This window comes from Narcine bancroftii, chromosome 12 (assembly GCF_036971445.1).
Source record: "Narcine bancroftii isolate sNarBan1 chromosome 12, sNarBan1.hap1, whole genome shotgun sequence".
NCBI classification, from domain to species: Eukaryota; Metazoa; Chordata; class Chondrichthyes; order Torpediniformes; family Narcinidae; genus Narcine; species Narcine bancroftii.
The window spans coordinates 33,613,128-33,635,926 of NC_091480.1; the positions used below are offsets into that span (position 1 = coordinate 33,613,128).

Consider the following 22,799-nt stretch of genomic DNA (forward strand, 5'->3'; position numbering starts at 1 on the left):
TTACATTCTTTGTTCACAAAGACTAAATCTCACAATTATAGATTCTTTTAAGGCTCTGTGTCATTTCCTTGTAAGTTCATTTGCAAAACTTGGTTGAGAGAGAAAAAAAAATCAGGGCCCCACATGGTAGGAAAGGCTGAAGAAGATAGTAAGAACAGGTCAGGAATAAATAAAGTAATGGTTATGAAAAGCACAAGGTTCTAAAATGGTTACAGGATTCTGAAACCTCCCAAGAGGTGTTTAAGATGTTTCCAGATGCTGAGGATTTCTATAAGAGTGTTGTGCTTCATGTTTATTGACAGTGGAAAAAGCCACCATTTAGTCCTGTGGATTTGTGCACATTCTGAAACGGAGCTACACTTTGGCCCTTTTGTCACGTCCCTTTAAATTAAAAAAAAATTAGCATTGATTTTATGTTGACATTAAATTGAATTATTCAATGAGCAATGAGATGACACTGGGCAGTCATTGCATAATTCAGTACTTAAAATAATAGTAGCCCTCATCTTTAGCTCCTTTCTGCTTGACTTTAGCCTATTCAGCTTGAATATAATATTAATTGGGGACCCACAGTGGTGCAGCTAGTAGCAATGCTGGCTCACATCATCAGAGACCCAGGTTCGAGCCTTACATCCAGTATTATCTGTGTGGAGCTTCCACGCTCTCCCTATGACTTTTCTCCCTCATCTCAATGATGTGTGAGTTGGCAGATCAATCTCGCCTCCATAACTGCCTCCCAGAGCGTGAGTGAGTGTGAAAACCTGCGGGGAGTCGATGCGAAGAGTAAAATAATATCACTGGGGCGTTACTTGACAGGAGAACAGAATGCTTTGTGTGACTGCAGTGAGAAAATAGGATGGAAAATAACAGGAAGTGTATGAAATAATTGCAGTAAGATAATTTAATATACAGGACATAATATATAATCGATCTCTAAAAACTTTGAATGTAGTGGAGGCGGGGAGAATATCTAAGATCCAGTGGATTAGAAGGGATTTTTGAACTTGTTTATTCGGGTGCCTTGCTGTTTGGTGTGGGTGATCATGCGTCTCCATCTGTCACAATCTCTGACCCCCCCCACCCCGAATTGTAGTTGTTGCCTCCCCTGTTCTTCTTTGTTGATGGCTCCATCTTTGAGCTGAGACCGTAGTTGAGTTCATAATTGTACGTGGTTTCCCGATGCCTTCTTCAATTACAGTGTCCGCACTTGGCCATTGATCAGCAGATTCATCCGACCAGCATTTTTAGTTTTACAAAACCATGAATTTCAATTTGTAGAATCTGATTGAAAACCATCCACCATCTGCAATCCACGGCTTCACGTGACCCTGACTGGGAGGCTAAACAGGTACCACACCTTGCCCAAGGAGCTTCTTACACCTTCTTTTGCAGAGCAATTGCACAGCACTGACACTGACCCAGGACACACTAATTTAGTCCTCCTTTTTCTGATATATTTTAATTCATGATTTTTCTTCATTGATTAAATTTTTTTTAACTTTAAGTGGCAAAACATGCAGGAATTTAAGATGAAGGAAGTAGAGATAGAATACAGGAACTTTCCTTCTTTGAGGGTCAGGAGTTGAGTTTACAAAATGAGGGTGTCATGGTTCCACCACTGATGGGAAGAGGTAATTATGAATTGCTCAGTATTTTCTCAGTAGGAGTTCAGAAAGAAAAAATTGTCAGCTGGGAGGTGATTTTGAGACTGTTCAAGGCATTGGTGAGGCCAAATTTGGAATACGGTGTGAAGTTCTGGTCTCCAAATTATAAGAAGGGTATCAATAAGGTGGAGGGGGTGCAGAAGAGATTTACTAAAATGTTGCCGGGATTGCAGTATCTAGAATACAAAGAAAGATAGAGTAGACCGGGGTCTTTATTCATTGGAGTGTTGAAGGTTGAGGGGGTATATAAAATTAGGAGGGGGGTAGACAGAGTGGATGTGAATAGGCTCTTCCCCTTGAGGGTAGGTGAGATTGGAACGAGGGGTCATAGGTTAAGGGTGGGGGGCAAAAGTTTAGAAGTAACACGAGGGGAAACTTCATTCAGAGAGTGGTGGCTGAGTGGAATGACCTTCCGGAAGAGGTGGTTGCAGCAGGGTCAATTTTGTCATTTAAGAGAAGGTTGGATGAGGAGGGGTTTGGAGGGTTATGGACAGGGAGTGGGTAGGTGGAACTAGTGGAGTTCTCTTAAATCGGTGTGGACTAGAGGGGCCGAGATGACCTGTTTCCGTACTGTAATTGTTATATGGTTAAACGCAAGAATAATAAGCAAGGTCTGGTGGACTGACACAGATCTTGATGTCAGTCTGCAGTAGTGGAAATGTTAACTCCAACAATGGGGCAAGTATGTTGCAAGTTACCTTCAAATCATTGAGGTCTCTCGGAATGCGATGGGCATTCAGTTCTTTTCATATTATGGGGATGCATTTCATTTTCTTTTGCTTGACTTTTAAGGCAAGATCGCATGCGAATAGATTTTCTGCTGGCTTTCTGCCATTTCATTGGAATTTAAATGTGTTTATTACAAATATGCATTTTTTTTGGGAGATTTCCTGAGCGCACCTGCTGCAGCTTTGGGATTTGTACATATGCTGTACATATGCTGATCTTTCTGGCCCAGTTGGCAGTGAATCAAGAGAATCCTGAGAAAACTTGCAATAAATTGATTGGCAACGTGTATATTGGAGGAGTTACACAGGGAGAGATTGGAATTAGATATACCTCAGTGGACTTGGAAATCTATTCCATGCCCCATTCTGTCAGTGATACCAATGAACCTTGAAGAGATTGAGTTGCATTTCACAAGCAGGTTTAAATGCAGCCTGTAACAACGTTTAGGAAATAGCAGCAAGTGTTTACTCCAGTGCTCATTCCAGACGTTGCTCAGTGGTAATGCTTTTGCCAGCAATCTGTTTCTGCTGGTGTCATGTTGGTAATAACCATCCATGCAAAGCAGGCTGGAGAGTTGGGGCAGGAAGCACAGATACATCGTTTGCTAATGGCCTTCTTTGATGCAGTCTTTGGAGCCACCATATCCGACCTGTGAGGAACAAAATATTCATAGGCTATCTAACGCTGTCATCTCTGAGCTTTGTGACTTGCTGCAAGGAAACATTTGGCCACCGTATTGTACTTGGACTGTTTTGAGTGACTGTTTCCATGGTGGAATTTCAAATTTGACTTGAGAACAGGAATGTCTTTTCTTTGGCTTGGCTTCGAGGACGAAGATTTATGGAGGGGTAATGTCCACGTCAGCTGCAGGCTCGTTTGTGGCTGACAAGTCCGATGCGGGACAGGCAGACACGGTTGCAGCGGTTGCAAGGGAAAATTGGTGGGTTGGGGTTGGGTGTTGGGTTTTTCCTTCTTTGTCTTTTGTCAGTGAGGTGGGCTCTGCGGTCTTCTTCAAAGGAGGTTGCTGCCCGCCGAACTGTGAGGCGCCAAGATGCACGGTTGGAGGCGAGATCAGCCCACTGGCGGTGGTCAATGTGGCAGGCACCAAGAGCTTTCTTTAGGCAGTCCTTGTACCTCTTCTTTGGTGCACCTCTGTCTCGGTGGCCAGTGAAGAACTTGCCATATAAAACGATCTTGGGAAGGCGATGGTCCTCCATTCTGAAGACGTGACCTGCCCAGCGCAGTTTGATCTTCAGCAGCGTGAATTCGATGCTGTCAGTCTCTGCCATCTCGAGTACTTCGATGTTAGCGATGAAGTCGCTCCAATGAATGTTGAGGATGGAGCGGAGACAACGCTGGTGGAAGCGTTCTAGGAGCCGTAGGTGATGCCGGTAGAGGACCCATGATTCGGAGCCGAACAGGAGTGTGGGTATGACAACGGCTCTGTATACGCTTATCTTTGTGAGGTTTTTCAGTTGGTTGTTTTTCCAGACTCTTTTGTGTAGTCTTCCAAAGGCGCTATTTGCCTTGGCGAGTCTATTGTCTATCTCGTTGTCAATCCTAGCATCCGATGAAATGGTGCAGCCGAGATAGGTAAACTGGTTGACCGTTTTGAGTTTTGTGTGCCCGATGGAGATGTGGGGGGGGGCTGGTAGTCATGGTGGGGAGCTGGCTGATGGAGGACCTCAGTTTTCTTCAGGCTGACTTCCAGGCCAAACATTTTGGCAGTTTCTGCAAAACAGGACGTCAAGCGCTGAAGAGCAGGCTCTGACTCTGAACAGGAATATTGGGTCTAAAAATGGCATTCTTAACTTGAATAAAGGCAACATAAAGGTAGGGGTGGTTGGCATCGCAGTTAATGCAATGTTATTACTGAGCTAGTGACCCAGGTTCAAATCCAGTGCTGTCTGAAAGGAGATTGTGCATTCTTCCTGTGACCTGGATGGGTTTCCCTTGGTGCTCCAGTTTCCTCTCACCATCCAAAATGGATGGAGAGGTGCAGTGAACTGGAATTCACTGTCTGTGTTGTTCTGATGGCTGGCTCCTCCCCTGGCTCCACCCTCACCAATATAAACCCTGGGTTTCCTGCCTTACCTCAGATTCACCTGAGGACTACTGTGTCTACCGGCCATTGATTATAAGCTATTAAAAGCGTGTTGGTACTCCTCAATTGTCTCTGAGTGCAATCAGTCACGATACAACGGGTTAATTGGGTGTAACTAGATGGCATGAGTATTATGGGCCGAAATAAGCTTCTATCATGGTGTATCATTAATATTTAGCATTATAAAATTTTAATGGCTAGAGCAGACTGAGGACACAGATGAAAGAGCAAAATGATGTATTGGCAGGAGATGTTTCATAAATCTCTGTAAAGTCTATGCCATTGGAAAAATATTGTCTCTACGTTCAGGGGTGGCCAACCTTCAAATGTTGAATTTAGACATTGTTATAAGTGAAGGTTGATGTGGGTCCCACAGGTTAAGAACCAGGCCCAGATCAAGGTACAAAGCACAAGTTTATTCTCGATAGAGACAGAGGAAACAATGAAAACTAAACGCTAAATTAACCAACACACAGTTCACAAGGGGATCAATATGCACTGTGGGTAATGAGGGAAATCCGACAAAACAGGAATGGCAGAAACACACATACAGTAAACCATCAGATAAAGGTAATGCTATGGGCCCCCACCCCTTGACCTGTACAGACATGACTCTAACTAACTGGCCTCGGGACTCACCCCAACCCAATAGAGAAGCTGATACTTGTGGTGGAACATGGTACTCCAGGCATGTCCTCACTGGGCTGGGCAGGCTGGCCCGCCTGCTCTACCTGTAGCCCCTCCCCATAATATCCCCTAATAAAGGCCGAGAGCTCTGATCTCCTCCCTCATACCTGCCTTGGACGTGAGCCAGCAGCAGGTAGAGGCATGTCCGGGTCTTCTGATCAATAAAACCTTTGACTACATGCTTTGTGTCTGCGAGTGGTCATTGATCGCTCCACAATTTATTGATCAGAAACTTTAAAGCAGCATGGACAGGGGAATCTGACTGGAGAAGGTCGAGATCGATTCAAAGGATCCAGAGGCCTCCATAAAGTTTTATACTTGGCTACACTGTTTGAAGGCCTACCCGAGGTATCACGAAATCACACCTGATGGTGATCAGTACGACCTGCTCTCCGCAGTGGTGGGCCACCAAGCATTCCAATTAATTTGCGACTGCACTGTATGTGAAGAGGCAATGGCCCTACTCCGACAGCAGTACGGAGCCCCAAGGAATGCGATGTACACATGCTTCCACCTTGGCTAGGGTCTGGGTGAGTCGGTCGATGATTTTGTGATGGCCATGCAGGAGCTGGGAAGGGACTGCGGTGATCTACCAGGAGGAGCTCATCCGCAACAGGCTAGTTGCTGGATTCCGCTCCCATCAAATATGGGAATGACTCCTGGAGGAAGGCCATCAGTCCCTACAGGAAATGGAGCAGACGGCCCAAATGATGGAGACTGCTCAAAAGAATGCAGAGGCCTACTCAGCGGGCCAGCAGCCACCAGGTGGGGAGAATGGATAGCACCATTTTGGGACTCGTGGCCCCTGACTGACTGATGAATCGTCCCTTTCCAATTGGAAAGTGATGCCTCCGTCTTCGCTCCGGCTGCCACACTGAACCAAGCAGGCAGACCAGTGGCATTTTTTTCCTGCATCCTCCAAGGCCCCAAATGCAGGAACTCCACTGTCGAGAAGAAGGCACAAGCTACAGTGGAGGCCGTGAGACACTGGAGGCACTGTTTGGCCAGCAGACCATTCACCCTGCTGACGGACCAGAGAGCCGTCGCTTTTAACAATAAACAGCGAGGCAAAATCAAAATGACAAGGTCACGAGGAGGAGAATCGAGCATCCACCTACAATTATGAGAACTTGTACTGGCCGAGCAAGCTCACTGAGCTGCCCAATGCCCTGTCCTGGGAAACCTGTGCCAGGGTGCAAGTTGATCGCCTCCATGTCCTCCATGATAGCCTCTGCCACCCCTGGGGTCACAAGGCTCTACCATTTTGTGAGGGCCTGCAACCTCCCGTACTCACTGGAGGAGGTCAGGGAGCTGACTTTCAATTGCCCGGTCTGTGCGGAATGCAAGCCGCAGTTTTACAGAGCATAGAGAGCCCAACTCGTCAAGGCCACTCGCCCCTTTGAATATCTCAGCATGGAACATTTACTTCTGAGCATTGTGGATGAGTCTCACGTTTCCCATTCACCATCCCCTGCCCTGACATGACCGCATCCATGGTCATTAAAGCACTCTGCACAGTATTCACGCTGTTCGGGTACCCCAGATACGTTCATAGTGACCGGCAATCTGCCTTCATGAATGAGGAGTTGCGGCAATACCTCCTTTCCAGGAGCATAGCTATGAGCAGAACTAGCAGCGACAACCTCCGTGGGAAAGGGCAGTGGAGAAGGAGAATGGTACGATCTGGAAGGCAGTCCTTTTGGCCCACAAGTTGAAAGGGATGGCCGTATCCCAATGGCAAGAAGTCCTTCCAGAAGCACTTCATGCCAACAGGTCCCTACTTTGCATGGCAACTAACGCGACGCCCTATGAAAAATTGTTCTTCCCTCGGAGGTCAGCGATGGGAACCACGCTGCTGGTCTGGCTGATGACCCCGTGGCCGGTGGTTCTCCGGAAGCATGTTAGAATACACAAGGCAGACCCACTGGTTGAGGAAGTGCACCTCCTGCATGCGAACCCCAAGTATGCGCTGGTAAGGTACCTGGATGGATGGAACAATACAGTATCCATCCAGGACCTGGCACGAGCGGGAGCCCTGGCGCAGGAGGTGCACCCGATTACCCCTGGGCAGCATCCAGTCAGCCCCAGGGATCATCCTGACAGATGAAGTATTGATCCTACCTCCAACACGGGCACCTGAATGTTCTCTCCACCCTTCCCCCCAGAATGATGTCCCCCCCACAGCTGTTATAAATTCCCCCCCCCCCCCCCCCACCCCATGGACCAGGTAGATACAGACACTGTTCAGCCCTCCAACACCCAGCTGAATGAACAAGCCACCATTCCGCTGTAACCAACAATACAGCCAGCAGTACTTTGGAGATCTCAACGCCGAATAAAACCACTGGAGCAGCTGAACTTTTGAACTGTATGGACTACAAGATTGCCCTGCATCACCCCGCTGGACTTCATTCAAAAAAAGGAAGGGTGAATTTGGTTGAACTGGGCTGGACAGGCAGGCCCGGCTTCTGTACCTGTAGCCCCTCGCCATAAGATCCCCTAATAAAGGCCGAGAGCCCTAGTCTCCTCCCTTATACCTTCCTTGGACGTGAGCCAGCAGCATGTGGAGTCACGTCTGGATCAATAAAGCCTTTGATTCTTGCTTCGTGTCTGCAAGTGATCATTGATCACCCCACAATACCCACGAGGAGTCGAGAGAGAGAGCAAAGGAAAGCATGGTCCTTTATAATTGTGCAGCAGGTATGGGAAGGCCAATCGCTCGGGGGCAGGCTGGGCCCCATTGGCTGTTGTAACCAATGGCTCGAAACCAAGGGCAGGGGCTCGGTAGGGGTCAGGCCGGTTGATTCACCTGGGTCAATTAGGTGAAGGACAGGCTGCCTGGAGCCCAATACTGGTAATTTGAACGGGCCATTCACGAGGGTCACCTTGATGGCTTGGAACGAGTCCGGCCTTGATTGGCATGTGATGTGTCCTCCAAATAGGAGCTCGCCAGTGCTACCATGTGGCGGCCATGATCTCTCCATTACAGACATACAGCACGGTAACAGGCCATTACTCCTCTCAAGTGCATACCAGGGGTGTGGGTTAATTGGGCAGCATGGACTCGTAGGCTGAAGTATGTCTAAATTGAAAATTAAAAGGTTGCTCTAGAAGGAGACAAAGAGATAGAGAGACCCTAATTCTGTCTCACAAAATTAGCAATCGTTTCAAAACTTAAAAAAATACTGTTGGAAAGATTAATAGTGGATCAAATATTTTTAGAAGCCAACAAAGAATGATTCTAAATGTACAGAGAAAGTTAAGTATGAGGCAAATAGTCTTTAAATCTATAGGAATTTTCAAACGTATGGAAAAGACTAACCAAAGAAAAGCTCTTCCCTCTCCTCCCCAGTTCTTGTGAAGGATCTACAACCTGAAACGCAAATTTTGTTGCTCTTCCCACAGATGCAGCCGGACCTGCTGAGTATTTGCAGCATATCCTGCTTTTATTTTACCTGAAGTAAATGCCGATCTGAGACTCAATAATTAATGCGGTGTAAATAATTATTTGGGTTTAATCTTTACTTATAAAGCATCCCTGTAATGAGACTCAGGGGGTCTGAATGGCTGACTGATGTTCAGATTTTATCCCACAAAAATTGCTTAGATTCTGGAGAGGTCCTGGAGGCTTTAGCATATCACAGCTGTCGTTCAGGAAAAAGAGGAGAGAAAGCACAAAGCTGAAAACAAAACCCTGACATCTGCCCGTGGGAAACTGGTGGAATCCATTATGAAGGAAGTAATAGGGACATTTAGAAAAGCGTAAGACAGTCAAGTAGAATTAGGATGGTTTTCGGAAAGGGAAATAGAGTTTGACCAATCTGCCTCAGCCTTTTGAGGATGTAACCAACAGGAATGTGTGAAAAGAAACAGTCTGTTTAGACTTTTAGAAGGTATTGAATAAGGTACTACATAAGAGTTCACACACAAAATAAGTACATGGATAAGAGGTCAAGGGAGAAGTTAACTTGCAGAAAACTGAATTTTGGATCGACAGTGACTCCTGTATTATTAAGCAGCGACTAGTGAGTTGCCATAACCCATCGACAAAAGGCTTAACGCTTTGGCCTCAATAATTTATATTAACGGCTTGGAAGGAGAGAAACTGCACATCCTGTTGTAGATCTGCTGATGGTTGGAGGGTCAGCAAGTTGGGATAAGGTTGTGAAGAGCCTGCCTGCAAAGGTGTGTGGACGTGTTAAGTGAGTGGGTAAGATATTTTGTAGGATTGATTATAAAGTGGGAACATGTGAGATTATACATTTTGCAAAGGAGAATGTAAAAGCAAATTATTCCTTGAATGGAGTGTTGCAGGGAAGGCTAAAAGAGGATCAGTCAAGATTTTTTGAGTTGGTCAAATGGATTGAGAGGGTTGATGGACCTACTCCAGCTCTTGGTTCCTGCATTCTTATGATCAGTTGATCTGTCTATCTACCACACACTCCCCTGCTGTGATTTGGCTCATGAGTGCAACTAACATAGACTAGGCTTACGTTGCTCAGGTGGGTTCCCATTAATAACTAGGACTTATTCTTCATTGGCAACAGTATTGGGGAACAGCAGAAGAATATCCTGATGACTAACCCCTATGTCTGTGGGAAGCACACTTGGTGCCTTAAAATTTAGGGAGGCCGAACTGCTGGATATTTTCAGAGGTCAGCATTGCTCGTACAAATGGCTCCTGGAGGAAATGAGCTCTACTTATCTGGTTTCCCACACTGATGAGAAGTTGCATAACATTTGATGAATGTCACACAGTGAGAGTTGCACAGGCATCACAGGTGCCGTGGAGAATACATTTTCATTGCCTGGGTTAGTCCACACACATTGGAGGACACTTCTTCACTGTGTGATGCTTGCTGCACAACCTTGCTATCCAAAGCTTGCAGTTAACATAAGAAGAAGACCAATTTGTGGAGCTTCCTGAGAAGACTGAAGCGGGCAAGGCCGTTCTCTAGTAGCTCTAACGAGAGTGTCCTGGCCGGCTGCATCACAGCGTGGTGCGCTTGCTGCAGAGAAATAGATCGGAGGTCAATCCACAGGACCATGAGAGTGTCAGAGTGGATCACTGGAGTCCCCCTCCCACCCATCAGTGTGATCTACTGCCTGAAGAGGGCTCCCAGAACCCTTGAGGACCCCTTCCACCCAGCACACAGCATCTTTCAGCTGTTCCCATCGGGAAGGAGATACAGGAGTACCAGAGCCAGCACCACCAGGTTGAGACGCAGCTTCTTCCCACAGAATGCTGAACGACCAAAGGAATGGCTCACATAACCCTCCGAGCCTCTCATAGCTAGGAAACAATATTTATTTATTTCTATATCTGAATACTTGTCCTGCATATGTATTGTTTATCCTGTCTGTGTGCTATGTCTGGTTGTCTGCGTGTTTTGAACCAAGGACCAGAGAATGTTGTTTCGTCGGGTTGTACTTGTAAAATTGGATGACAATAAGCTTGACTTGACTAGAGTCCAAGTGAATTGAGGTAGAGGCAGAAGGACAACAAGATCAAGATGAGCAGGAGGGACAAGGAAAGCTCCCCAAAGTGGCAGCAGATTTCCACCAACTTACCTTCCAAATGGCCACAGGAGGGAGTGAAGCCCGTGAAACACAACACTATTTTCAGTGTACTTTTGTCCAATTTCACAAATGTTTGCCGGAAAATTGGGCATTAGCGCTAAATGTAGGTAAACAAGAAGTCCTATGGACAACTGGAGCAGCATACAAAGTGCCGGAGGAACTCCGTGGGACAGGTAGCAAATGTGGAAAGTGATAAGACAGTTGACGTTTCGGGCCAAACATCTTAATGGTCAGTTGAGTGATTTCAACCGAAACGCCGACCACACATTGTCTTCCACGGATTCTGCCTGACCAGCTGAGTTCCTTCAGCACTTCGTGCATTGCTGCACTTGCACTCAGAGCACTGGGTGGCCACTTTGGTGCAGCTAGGCAAGCAGTAGTCTCAGGATGTCCATGCCCTAGGTTTGATCTCGACTTCTGCTGCTTTCTGTGTGGAACTTGCATGTTCTTTATCACTCTGAAGACTTCCTTCGGGTGCTGTGGTTTAATGCCATACCCTAAAGTCACATTAGCAGTATGGATAAATCTCTCTGCAAAATATTAGGGTGGTGGTGGGATTTAGGATGGGGATTTCTGGAGAATAAGATGTACTGTATTTGACAGCATATTGAACCTCCTTTTTCCCCCCAAAAAAATCACCTCAAAAACCACCCCGGGTCTTATACACGAAGGTGACATTTTGGGCACTGTAGTGGAGCCTTTTATCTGCAAAATGGCGACTGGAGGAAAGCGCTCAAGCTACACTTACATACAAACTAAAAGTTGTAACGTGTGATGAGGAGCGGGGTAATAGAGCAGCAGGTAAAGTTCTTGGAGTGCTGCCTGCAGCAAAAATAGTACGTGGATGCAGGAAGCAAGAAAAACGGCGAGAAGGGTAAATGTAACCTTCATTGTCCAGCCCCACATTGGGCACAACTTGAGGAAGAGTTTAAAAAAAATTGGGTGATAAGTGAAAGAGAATCAGGGAAATGCATTTCCCTGATGATAATGCATGAAACCAGGAGATGAACAAAGACATCAGGATTTTGCAGGAACAGAAGGTTGGTGTTACCGGTTCTTGAAATGGCACGGTTTATCAATGCGTACGAAAACATTCATTGCACAGAAAATGCCAACGGATTATGAATCAGAATTTATTGTCATGAACAAGTCAGGAAATTCAGTGTTTTGTGGAGCCATCATAGTTCAAATGTTCATATTATAACCATCTTGTGTCATTTCTATATAAAAAAAAATAACAGTCAGGCCATGTCTTTGGTTCATTGAGCATTCAGGAATCTGATGGCAGCGGGGAAGAAGCTGTCCTTGTGCTGTTGAGTGCTTGTCTTTAGGCTCCTGTACCACCTTCCCCATGGTAGCAGAGTGAAGAGGGCTCAGCCTGCGTGGTGGGGTCTTTGAGGAGAGAGGCTGCTTTTTTTTTAAAAGACAAAATATATTAGAATTTCAAAGTTTGTAATAAATGCATGAAAAAGAACTGAACCAAGCAGGGAACACGGATGAAGTTCCAGTAACATTCGATGTACCATCCAACAAAACTGTGAGTGTTAAAGGAGCTAAAACCGTCATAGTAAAGACCACTGGTCATGAAAAGATGCCCTAAACAGTCGTTCTGCCTTGTGGTGCTGATGGCACAAAACTGCCACTGTTTGTAATATTTAAAAGAAAGACTCATCCCCAAAGAAAAAAATACCACACGGTGTCTTTGTTCATGTTTATCCAAAAGGCTGGATGGATGAAACTGGAATCAAATTATGATTACAGAAAATATGGTGAAGGCGTCCTGGTGGACTCTTTTTTTAAAAAAAAACCTGCACTTCTGGACAGATCAGGACACACAGAGCTGAAGCTGTTATTAAAAACTGAAAACCCAGATGGCTGTTATTCCTGGTGGTCTGACGGGCCATTTGCAGCCTTCAGATGTGTGTATAAACAAGCCATTTAAAAAAATATATCATGCGGCAGCAATGGAACAAATGGAAGGGAGAAAAAGACCTTGCACTAACATGAACAGTAAGAGTGAAACATCCCACCATTGGTGTCTGAGCGGGTGAAGGCATCTTGGGACACTGTTAAGAGCTTTTAAGAAATGTAGAATGCCCTTGGTGGCACTGAGGACGATGCATTATTTGAAGAGAGTGATACCTGCAGTAGTGATGCTGAGTTTTTGGGCTTTGACTGTGATAAATGCTAATGAAGTCTTTGTTACAGAACACTGATTTATTGTGCTTTTGTTTATGATAATTATTTGTTTTAATGTTCTCTTATAAAAGGGTTTCTCCTGTTAATTACAGCATTAATATTATTAAAACAGTTTCTTCCAATGTCCTAGTTGCATGCTCTGTCCAAGATTTACCTGTAAATACACTAAAACAAAAATTTTCCGCTAAAATGGGGGAGGGGTCTTGTATGCCAGTGGGTCCTATATGGTAATTAGTGTGGACCGTGTCTTGATGGTCATAACGGCTTGGTGGGCCGAGGGCCTGTTTCCATGAAGAAGGACTCGAGGGTAAATGAGGCCCTTGTTCACCATATAGCAGACTGAAATCTAATTTCCAAGCCTTTATGTATTATGCAAATTGAAAGTTTGAACTTGTAAGCAAATTAGTCTCTTATTCTTCCCACAGTGAAGTAAACTCCATCTTGTGAAGGGGTCCGAAATTGTTTATACGCTTCCATAGTGAAGTACTCAAATTATGTTAAATCAATGTTAGGGTATTTAACATACTAGAAAATAGAGAAATATTAACTAAAGCAATAAAGGGGCTTGTATGCTGATTTTCAATGGAAAATTGCACTTGAGTGGGAGATGTAGCAGTCTGATATTTGAAGCCGTTGCACTGTGCATTGATGGACAGGTTACTATTTCACTAGTAACGGATGTGAAAGGGAGTGGACATTTAGTGTATAGGAGGAAAACAGAAGTCTGTTGTTAGTAGGCAAAACAACAGAATGGCCATTCTTCAGACAGGCAGCGGCAGAAAATCGCAATACAATACAAAAGCTTGAAAGGCTGCAATCTCCTTTTGTAGGCATCAGGCTGGTTTTCAGAATATCAATGGGGAAAAATAAGTAATGCTTAGAACTCCCACTGTGGCAGTGTTGGTGGGTAAGGCTTTAATTATACTTTAAAAGGATACTGAGCTTTCACACTGAATCATTGATCAGAGCAGATAAAAGGCAATGAGATTAGAATTTGACTCTTGTTTTAAGTTAAAAGATTGATTAATCTCGGTGTAAAAAACGCATACAAGCAAAGAAGGAATGTATTGGGCCAAATCTTGCTGAGTTTTTCTGGCATTGTTGTTTGGCCTGTAAAGTGAATGTAAATGCTAGACTTCAACTTCAATGCTGGATATACTGACAAATCTAGTGGGATGAATCTGTCAGTTTGTTCTGCTGTTGAACTCCATGTGGACAAAGGATGGTAGATATGGCATTTAACATATGGGTTTTATGAGGCATCGTCTTGGGTGGGCACGGTTAGCGCAACGCTGTTACAGTGCTGCCAACGGGTGTTCAAATCCGGCGCTGTCTGTAAGCATTTCCTCGGGGTGCTCTGGTTTCCTCCCACCAATCAAAACATACTGGGAGTTGTAGGGCATTTGGGTGGAGTTGGGCGGCACATCCTTGTGGGCCGAAAGGGCCTGTTACCATGCTGCATGACTAAGTAAATAAATATCTTGCCATCGTTGGCAAACTTGTTGTCTTGAAGAGGATCCATCCAGTTGTTGGATCAACTGCAAATTAGAGTCTTACATCATGGAAACAGACCCAGCTTATCCTCCTGTTTTAGTCCCTCATTGGGCCCATATCCTACCAGTCCCCACCAACCTACTCTAGGAGTATTTTGGCAACACATTTTAAAACTTCACTTTTCATCAAAGTCTTACTCCTGAAATATCAACAAACTGCTTTGAGGCACTGAATTGTTACATTACCTTGCTCGAGGTTTAATGAGATAATGATTCAAGAGATTGGAAATGAAGACTAATATAATGGCAGCAGCAGTAAAAATATCTCCTCGTTGCTGAGTGTTACAGCCTCCCAACTCTGCAAATCAACACAGAAACTGGAATGGAAATAAGCAACCTTTTAGTAATTAACCATTGCAATAAATTGAACAAAATGCCCAGTTAGGCTAGAGGATCCCTTTGGGAATGGAGAGGCTTGAGATCATTTTTCTTAGGCTGGAGTGTATATTTGTATACTTACTTGGCACCTCAGTCTTTATTTCAGAAAGTAGGGGGGTGGGGGGGAGCAGAAATTTGAGCATCAACATTTTGGAACATTTGTGAATTTGCCTGCAGTTTTATTTTGGTCCATTTCACTTTACCCATATTTGGGGATTACAAAGAGAATTCTGACGTGTCATTGAGGCTACGCAGTGATCACACTGTCAATCCGAAGCAAGCCTTGGCATTTTGAAAGGCAGTTTGTTCTCCTTTGATTTCCATAGCTCAAAAACCAGGACAGAACATCCACTGTTTGCAAGATATGAAAGCAGCTCTGTCATAGTTCAAATGTCATAATATTGAGCTTTTTATAAACTACTGCACCTTTTGAAGTAGGTCTCGGGGTTCTAGATGCACAGAATTAAAGTGTGTTCAGGCTGCAGCGACTGAATGATTTTTTCATACGATCCAAGTCATTCCTTGTAAATTCAGCAAATTTTTCAAACCGTTGATAAGAAATTGTAGCATCACATGCTGGAACCTGGAGCAAAAAAAAAATGAATATGCTAGAAGAGCTCAGCAAGGTGAGCTAGAAGATAGAAGATATCGAGCCCCAATTTCCCAAGTTACTTGAGAGGGAAGGAACTTAAGAGAAGGTTATTCAACCGGAGGTATTCCAACATTGACCCTGGCCTGGAAAGCACAGGAGTATTGTGAGGTATATAGAGGTGTTTAGGAGATAAATTGGGAAAGGTTTGTTAGAGCAGATCACACACAAACACTTTAAATCACAGAATGTTTGCAGGAGCCTTTGCAAGAGGCTCAGACTCATGATGGACTGTCATTTGCAAAAGGCAACAAATGTAACAACAGGCAGCAGCAACTTTGTCTGGAAAACAGATCTTACTGTCTAGAAGATCATGTGATCTTTGCAGGCAGAGAGGGAAAAAAAGCAGGCTTTGCTCTCAGAGAGAAGGGAGTGTGTGTGTGTGTGAGAGAGACATTGGTTCCAGAGGGACACGCTGGAAAGCTTTACCCATATTGGTCAAAGGAGAGGACTGGCTGTCCGGTGTTTCCCTTGGAATAGGGAAAACAGAAAGGAACTCTGTGGTGCCCTGAAAGAAAGAGGTTATCATCTGGAGAACCCTGAAGGGGGAAAGTTTCGTCAGCAAGACACCGGAGTGGCTGATTAAAAAGGAATCAGTTGTGGATGTCCTGGGACAAGAAAAGCTCTCTCTCTCTGAAAACCAATAAGAACCTTTCTGAGTGGCAACCATTTACCTGTTCAGCACCAAAGCCTGGTGAACTTTATTAATGTTAGCTTCTGTGCACAGTATAAGCATTGCCTGCAACCAGTGAGATTGGACAGTGAACTAAAGAACTTTGCTGAACAACTTCTTCTTTGGCTTGGCTTCGCGGACGAAGATTTATGGAGGGGGTAAAAGTCCACGTCAGCTGCAGGCTCGTTTGTGGCTGACAAGTCCGATGCGGGACAGGCAGACACGGTTGCAGCGGCTGCAGGGGAAAATTGGTTGGTTGGGGTTGGGTGTTGGGGTTTTCCTCCTTTGCCTTTTGTCAGTGAGGTGGGCTCTGTGGTCTTCTTCAAAGGAGGTTGCTGTCCGCCGAACTGTGAGGCGCCAAGATGCACGGTTTGAGGCGATATCAGCCCACTGGCGGTGGTCAATGTGGCAGGCACCAAGAGATTTCTTTAGGCAGTCCTTGTACCTTTTCTTTGGTGCACCTCTGTCACGGTGGCCAGTGGAGAGCTCGCCATATAACACGATCTTGGGAAGGCGATGGTCCTCCATTCTGGAGACGTGACCCACCCAGCGCAGCTGGATCTTCAGCAGCGTGGACTTACGCACACATTATACACACGTGTGCTTAGAATTAGAAGTGAGTCAATTGAGATAAGTTAAAGTTTGATTCTATTTTCATGTTCAAAGATAATTAAAAGCAACTTTTGTTTAAGTTACCCTTTGTCGTGGTGCATATCTATTGCTGCTGGGTTTTGGGGTCCTCTGGACTCATAACAGACTGGATTAACCTGCTGTCTTATTTCGAGTTCTGCAGCAAGGAGTTTTGGTCAAGGGCTGGGGCAGGGAACTAAAGAAAATAAGTGGGGCTATTGCAACTAACAAAAGCATGAAATCAAACCCAGTGTACTGGCACAAGAAGAATTACTAAAACAGCAGGGAGCCAATCAAATTAAAATACATGCACACTGCCAGTTGAAATTGGCATTTGCAGATTTTACTCACTGCTGGGTCCTAGCCGAAGCAGCCAAATGTGGTTTTGAGAAATAAAGAAAACATAATTTCTAGTTAAGTCAATAAAACCTGTATTTTTTTTTTGTTCTCAGAATGATCATTGATGATGTTCTCTGTATTAAAATAATAATGAACAGTAACAGAAAAAATACAAAAATTCTATGTAATTCAGTAATTCTGTGAGGCTCGAATCTTGGTGTTCAGTTAAATTGAATCGTTAAGTGTTCTTTTTAGACACTAAAATTCGCAGTAATAATTACTTGTGCCCTTCCAAATAAGAGTCATTAACAACATCTTAAAAAAGTACACTTTGAATACTTTTCTACGCAAGTTGCAAGTTTTGCACAGAAGGCCAATTTTCTTCACCAAACGTGAGGTGATTGTTGGCTACTGACAATAGAAATGGGAAAGAAAATCTAATGGGACAGTTGGAGCAGACCTTTGAGGTCTTCCTGTCTGGAAGAGGTTGGGATGATAATGAGAAATCATTTGAATGCTTTGTTGTGTGAAGTGCTCTTTAGGGCCAATTAGTTTTCCAGGTAGAAGTTACGGATAAAAATTTCATTGAAACCTGCATTACTCCTAACACAAAACATTGAAGCATTTTCACACCAAAAATTGTGGGTAAAAAAAAATTTATTGACTTCTAAAGGTTACACTGGAGAAAGGATTATAAACCAAGACATCCTTTTGTAATTTAAGAAACCAAACTAAAATATGGTGCACAAATGTAAAGTCCTGAAATTTCTCATGGATTCACAGTGAACAATGACATAATGGTGACGGACATCTAATCTCAACATGTTTTTGGCTATGGCTCCCCTTAGAATTCTGGTCAAAGTTTATGGGTCCCCTTCCCTGTGAAGCAATCAAATTTTGGTTTCTTCCATACTTCTCCCCTACCGACTACATTAAAAAAAACATTAAAAATATTTATGTTGTGAAATGAAACGAAAATAAGCTTTTACTTAAATGTGCTGTGGTCCCCAGGGGGGCTGCAGGGTCCCCACGGAAAATGGTTGATCCAGATCCAACTCACAAGTTGTTTCAACCATGACTGATGCATTTCAGATGCAGACTGTATTTTAAACAATCCTGCAACATAAACAATTGTGCACACATGTACTCAGTACTCAAAACATTAACAATATTTCTTTGACGAATATTTTTCTTGGGATGGTTGACCCTATTACACTCTGCCTTTCGTAGTATCTTCAAATGTGCAGCAAGCTGAAAATTGAGAATCCCTTCCCCCTCAAATTTGAATTTCTGCATGGGTTGATGATGAATTAAAGCACGAAACTTAATCTTCTTGGAAATATTTGAGGAATTATTCAGCAAGGGCTTGCTTTTCAGTTAGAAAACACAGGCAAGGGAGATTTTGTTGATTGCAGTAGTTTGCCTCCTACTTTACCCCTTGTCAGGCTCTGGATTTTCATTAATTTCATCTAATTCTTACAACATTACTTGCCAAATTGAGAAATTTAGATAATGGCCCAGTTCACCCTTAGTTTTAACTAATAAGGAAATTTGTACAGCTGCATCCTTGGATGTAACATATTTCATCAAAATTACTCATTTCACATGGGAAGAAGTTTCCCATTGGGTGATTTGATGACAGTTGTGCTTCCTGGACAGGCAGGCTATTGTACGCGAGTTAGTGAAGAGGTCTTATTCCTGATGATTGAATTTTGACATCACACCCACATGCTGCCCTGAAGAAAGCTTGCTCTAAATAACATTTAAATATAATGCAGAATGTCCAATTTTTAAAATCCAGGCTGGCCAACAGATTGAAATCTATTGTTTCGGAACCAGTGTGGTGATTGCTACCACGCGCCCAATTCCTAGAAATTTTGAATATCAAATTCAAAATGTTTGGTTGAGATGCATATGTTAAATAGAAATAAATGATAACCAGGGACTGTGTGTAATTAAAGAGATTCCAGTGTGAAGCAGTTTAAAAGCTAATCTCTTTTGTTATTATCTGATGATCACATTTGGAGATTCATCCCACCTTCCTGACTATTGGTTCAGCTGGAAAGTTTCACTGTGACTCACTTAAGCAATTTGATGGAGGTATAAAAGGGTGGAACTGAGTAGATGAAAATGAACTGATCAAAATCAGTTGAGAATGAAGGGATATATGTAGAAATATTACACTAGGTTATGGGGCTGTTAAATATATTAGTGGAGTTGGTTGTTGATGAAGAATATGTATCATGTTACAAGTGATAAATGAAGTGGAGGTTAAGGAAGTATTGGGGTTAAACAGGAACGTGTGCAGCTGCTGGGATTGTAGTGGAGTGCACAAATGTGCTGCAGAAACAACAGTATCCGTAGGAATAAAGGGTGACCAATGTTTCAGCCCTGAGCCTTTGGTCAATGTTTGAGCAAAAATCAGGCAGGGCACCTGAATTAAAAGGTGAGGTGGGGGGGGGAGAAGAGAACCCGCTAACAGGTAAGAGGTTATAGGTGGATATAGGTAGAAGGGTAGAAAAAAATGAGAAGGGATAGGGGAGGGGATAGCTCACTGAATGGAGAGGGAAGGGAAGGGGATAGGGAGCCAGAGGAAAGGAGACAGAGGGGTAGGGAAAGAGACTTGAGGGAGGTGGAGTTTAACAGAAGCTGGAGTCCTTTTTATTCAGGTGCCTGTCTGCTTTTTGTGCCTACCATGATGAAGGACTTCGGCTCCAAATGTTGGTTACCCTTTACTTCCTATAGGACCTGCTGATCTTTGCCAGCTCTTTTGTGTCTTTCAAGTAATATTGGAACATGATAAGGAGCTAGGATTTCATAGTATTGTTTAACTGGACCATACATATTAACGGGTTATGTCAACTGAATAAACATTAATGAGTTCAGTTTGAAATTCAAATTTTAGTGTTTTAGCAGATTTCAGATTTGTGTACGTACATCACATACAACCCTGAGATTCTTTTACCTGCGGGCGCGGCAGAACTAATTGGTAGTGCAAAAAAAACTGTACACACTGTATACATATAAATAACTGTAAACAAAATGTGCAATACAGAGAGAGTAAAAAAAAATCAAATATGCACAATATGAGTGTAGAGCTCGTCGAAAGAACCAAAGACTTGTTGATCCAATCCAAGGCTTTTATTAGCAAAAGACCGGAGCTCTTCACAGGTGGCCGACCAGTCCGGAATGATCCGACCTGGCTAGGGACACAACCCTTTAAGGCCCAAACAATAGGTGTGGCTTAGCTCTCAGCCAATCGCTGTAAGCACAGTCTAGATCCAGTAACTATATACACTATGTACATTGGTGATAGATCTGTACTATCACATTCACCCCTTCTTGGAGAATTGACCCTGGGAAAAAAAAAAACAAAAACGAGGGAGAGAATGAAAAGGAAGGGGTAGGTCAAGGACTGTAGCGGTCAGGGGGTCTGACCATCTGGCGTGACCGCCGTGGTGCCGGGATTGGGGTCGCTGGAGTGGTGTCGCCAGCGGGCTCATCGGGTGCGACTGCTCCGTCGCTCAATTCCCCAGTCGTTTTGTCGGCAGGGTGGCCCGAGTCATTGGGGTGCTGTTGGTCCTTCTGTTGCGGCACGGGGCCTGGAGCATAAGGAGTTGGAGGGTTTGCTGGGTCTACCGCGTCCTGAGCTAGGTCCCGCACCGAAACAGTGTCCTCCCGCCCGTCTGGGAACTCCACGTATGCGTAATGTGGGTTCGCGTGGAGTAGAGTCACTCGGTCGACCAAGGGGTCGTTCTTTGAGTGCCGGACGTGGCGTCGCAAAAGGACGGGGCCAGGGACGGTGAGCCATGCCGGTACAGTGGTTCCCGATTCGGATTTCCTCGGGAAAAGGAACATCCTTTCGTGGGGGGTGGCATTTGTTGCAGTACATAGGAGGGAGCGGATGGAGTGTAAGGCACTAGTGAGAACCTCCTGCCAGTGAGAGGTGGGGAGACCTTTAGACCGGAGAGCCAGTGTAACCGCTCTCCATATGGTGGCATTCTCCCTCTCGACCTGGCCATTACCGCGTGGGTTATAGCTCGTGGTCCTGCTTGAAGCAATACCACACTCCAGAAGGTACTGTTGCAGCTCTGCACTCATGAATGAGGACCCCCTATCACTGTGGATGGAATTGGGGTACCCGAAGATGGTGAAAATACTGTGAAGGGCCTGTATCACTGAGGTGGCAGTGGTGTCTGGGCAGGCCACAGCGAATGGGAAGCGGGAGTATTCGTCGATGGCCGTAAGGATGTAGGTATTACGGTTGGTCGACGGTAGGGGTCCCTTAAAGTCTACGCTAAGACGCTCGAAGGGGCGGGTGGCTTTGATGACGTGGGAGTTATCCGGACGGAAGAAGTGGGGCTTGCACTCGGCGCACACCGAACAGGCTCGGGTCATGGAGCGGATCTCCTCAACTGTGTAGGGTAAGTTGCGCGCCTTGACAAAGTGAGCAAACCTAGTGACCCCTGGATGACAGAGCGCCTCATGGAGTTTCTGTAGTCTGTCCATCTGTATGCTGGCGCACGTCCCCCTGGAGAGCGCGTCAGGCGGGTCGTTGAGCTTACCAGGCCGGTACAGGATGTCATAGTTAAAGGTGGAGAGTTCGATTCTCCATCTGGCGATTTTGTCGTTTTTTATCTTACCACGCTGGGTGTTGCTGAACATGAAGGAGACCGCGCGTTGATCAGTCAACAGTGTAAAGCGCCTCCCAGCGAGGTAATGTCTCCAACGACGTACCGCTACAACTATGGCCTGGGCCTCCTTCTCGATCGAGGAGTGTCTACTCTCCGGACCCTGGAGGGTTCTGGAGAAGAAGGCTACAGGCCGACCGGCCTGGTTCAAGGTGGCTGCCAGGGCGAAGTCGGATGCATCGCTCTCGAGTTGAAACGGGACAGACTCATCGATCGCGTGCAGCGTCGCAGCAGCGATGTCAGATTTGATTAGATCGAAAGCCGCTGTGGCTTCGGTCGAGAGGGGAAAAGAGGTGGTCTTGATAAGAGGACGTGCCTTGTCGGCGTAGTTTGGAACCCATTGGGCGTAATACGAGAAAAGGCCCAGGCAGCGTTTGAGAGCTTTCTGGGTATGTGGGGGGGGTAAGTCCATTAAGGGACGCATGCGGTCAGAATCTGGCATGACTATCCCGTTTTCCACCACACAACCTAGAATAGCGAGTCGTGTGGTCCGGAAAACACACTTGTCCAAATTGTAAGTCAGGTTTAGCTGACGAGCAGTTTGAAGAAATTTGTCTAGGTTGGCGTCATGGTCCTGCATGTCGTGGCTGCAGATGGTGATATTGTCCAGATACGGGAAGGTAGCGGTTAGCCCGTTCTGGTCCACCATCCTGTCCATTTCCCGCTGGAAGACCGCGACACCATTTGTGACCCCGAATGGTACCCTGAGAAATTGATATAGCCGCCCATTCGCTTCAAAGGCCGTGAATGGTCGGTCCTCGCAGCGGATCGGGAGCTGGTGGTAGGCCGAACGTAGGTCAATAGTGGAGAAAATGCGGTACTGGGCGATCTGGTTCACCACATCCGTGATGCGTGGCAGGGGGTACGCATCCAGGAGTGTGAAGCGGTTAATGGTCTGGCTATAGTCGACCACCATCCGTAGT

The 22,799-nt window shown here is 45.1% G+C and overlaps 1 protein-coding gene across 3 annotated transcripts in view; it reads left to right on the forward strand.

Moving 5' to 3' along the window:
• Positions 1–22,799, forward strand: part of LOC138747006 (apolipophorins-like) — a 119,476-nt gene that overhangs the window by 42,980 nt on the left and 53,697 nt on the right. The gene's annotated exons all lie outside the window — the stretch shown is intronic.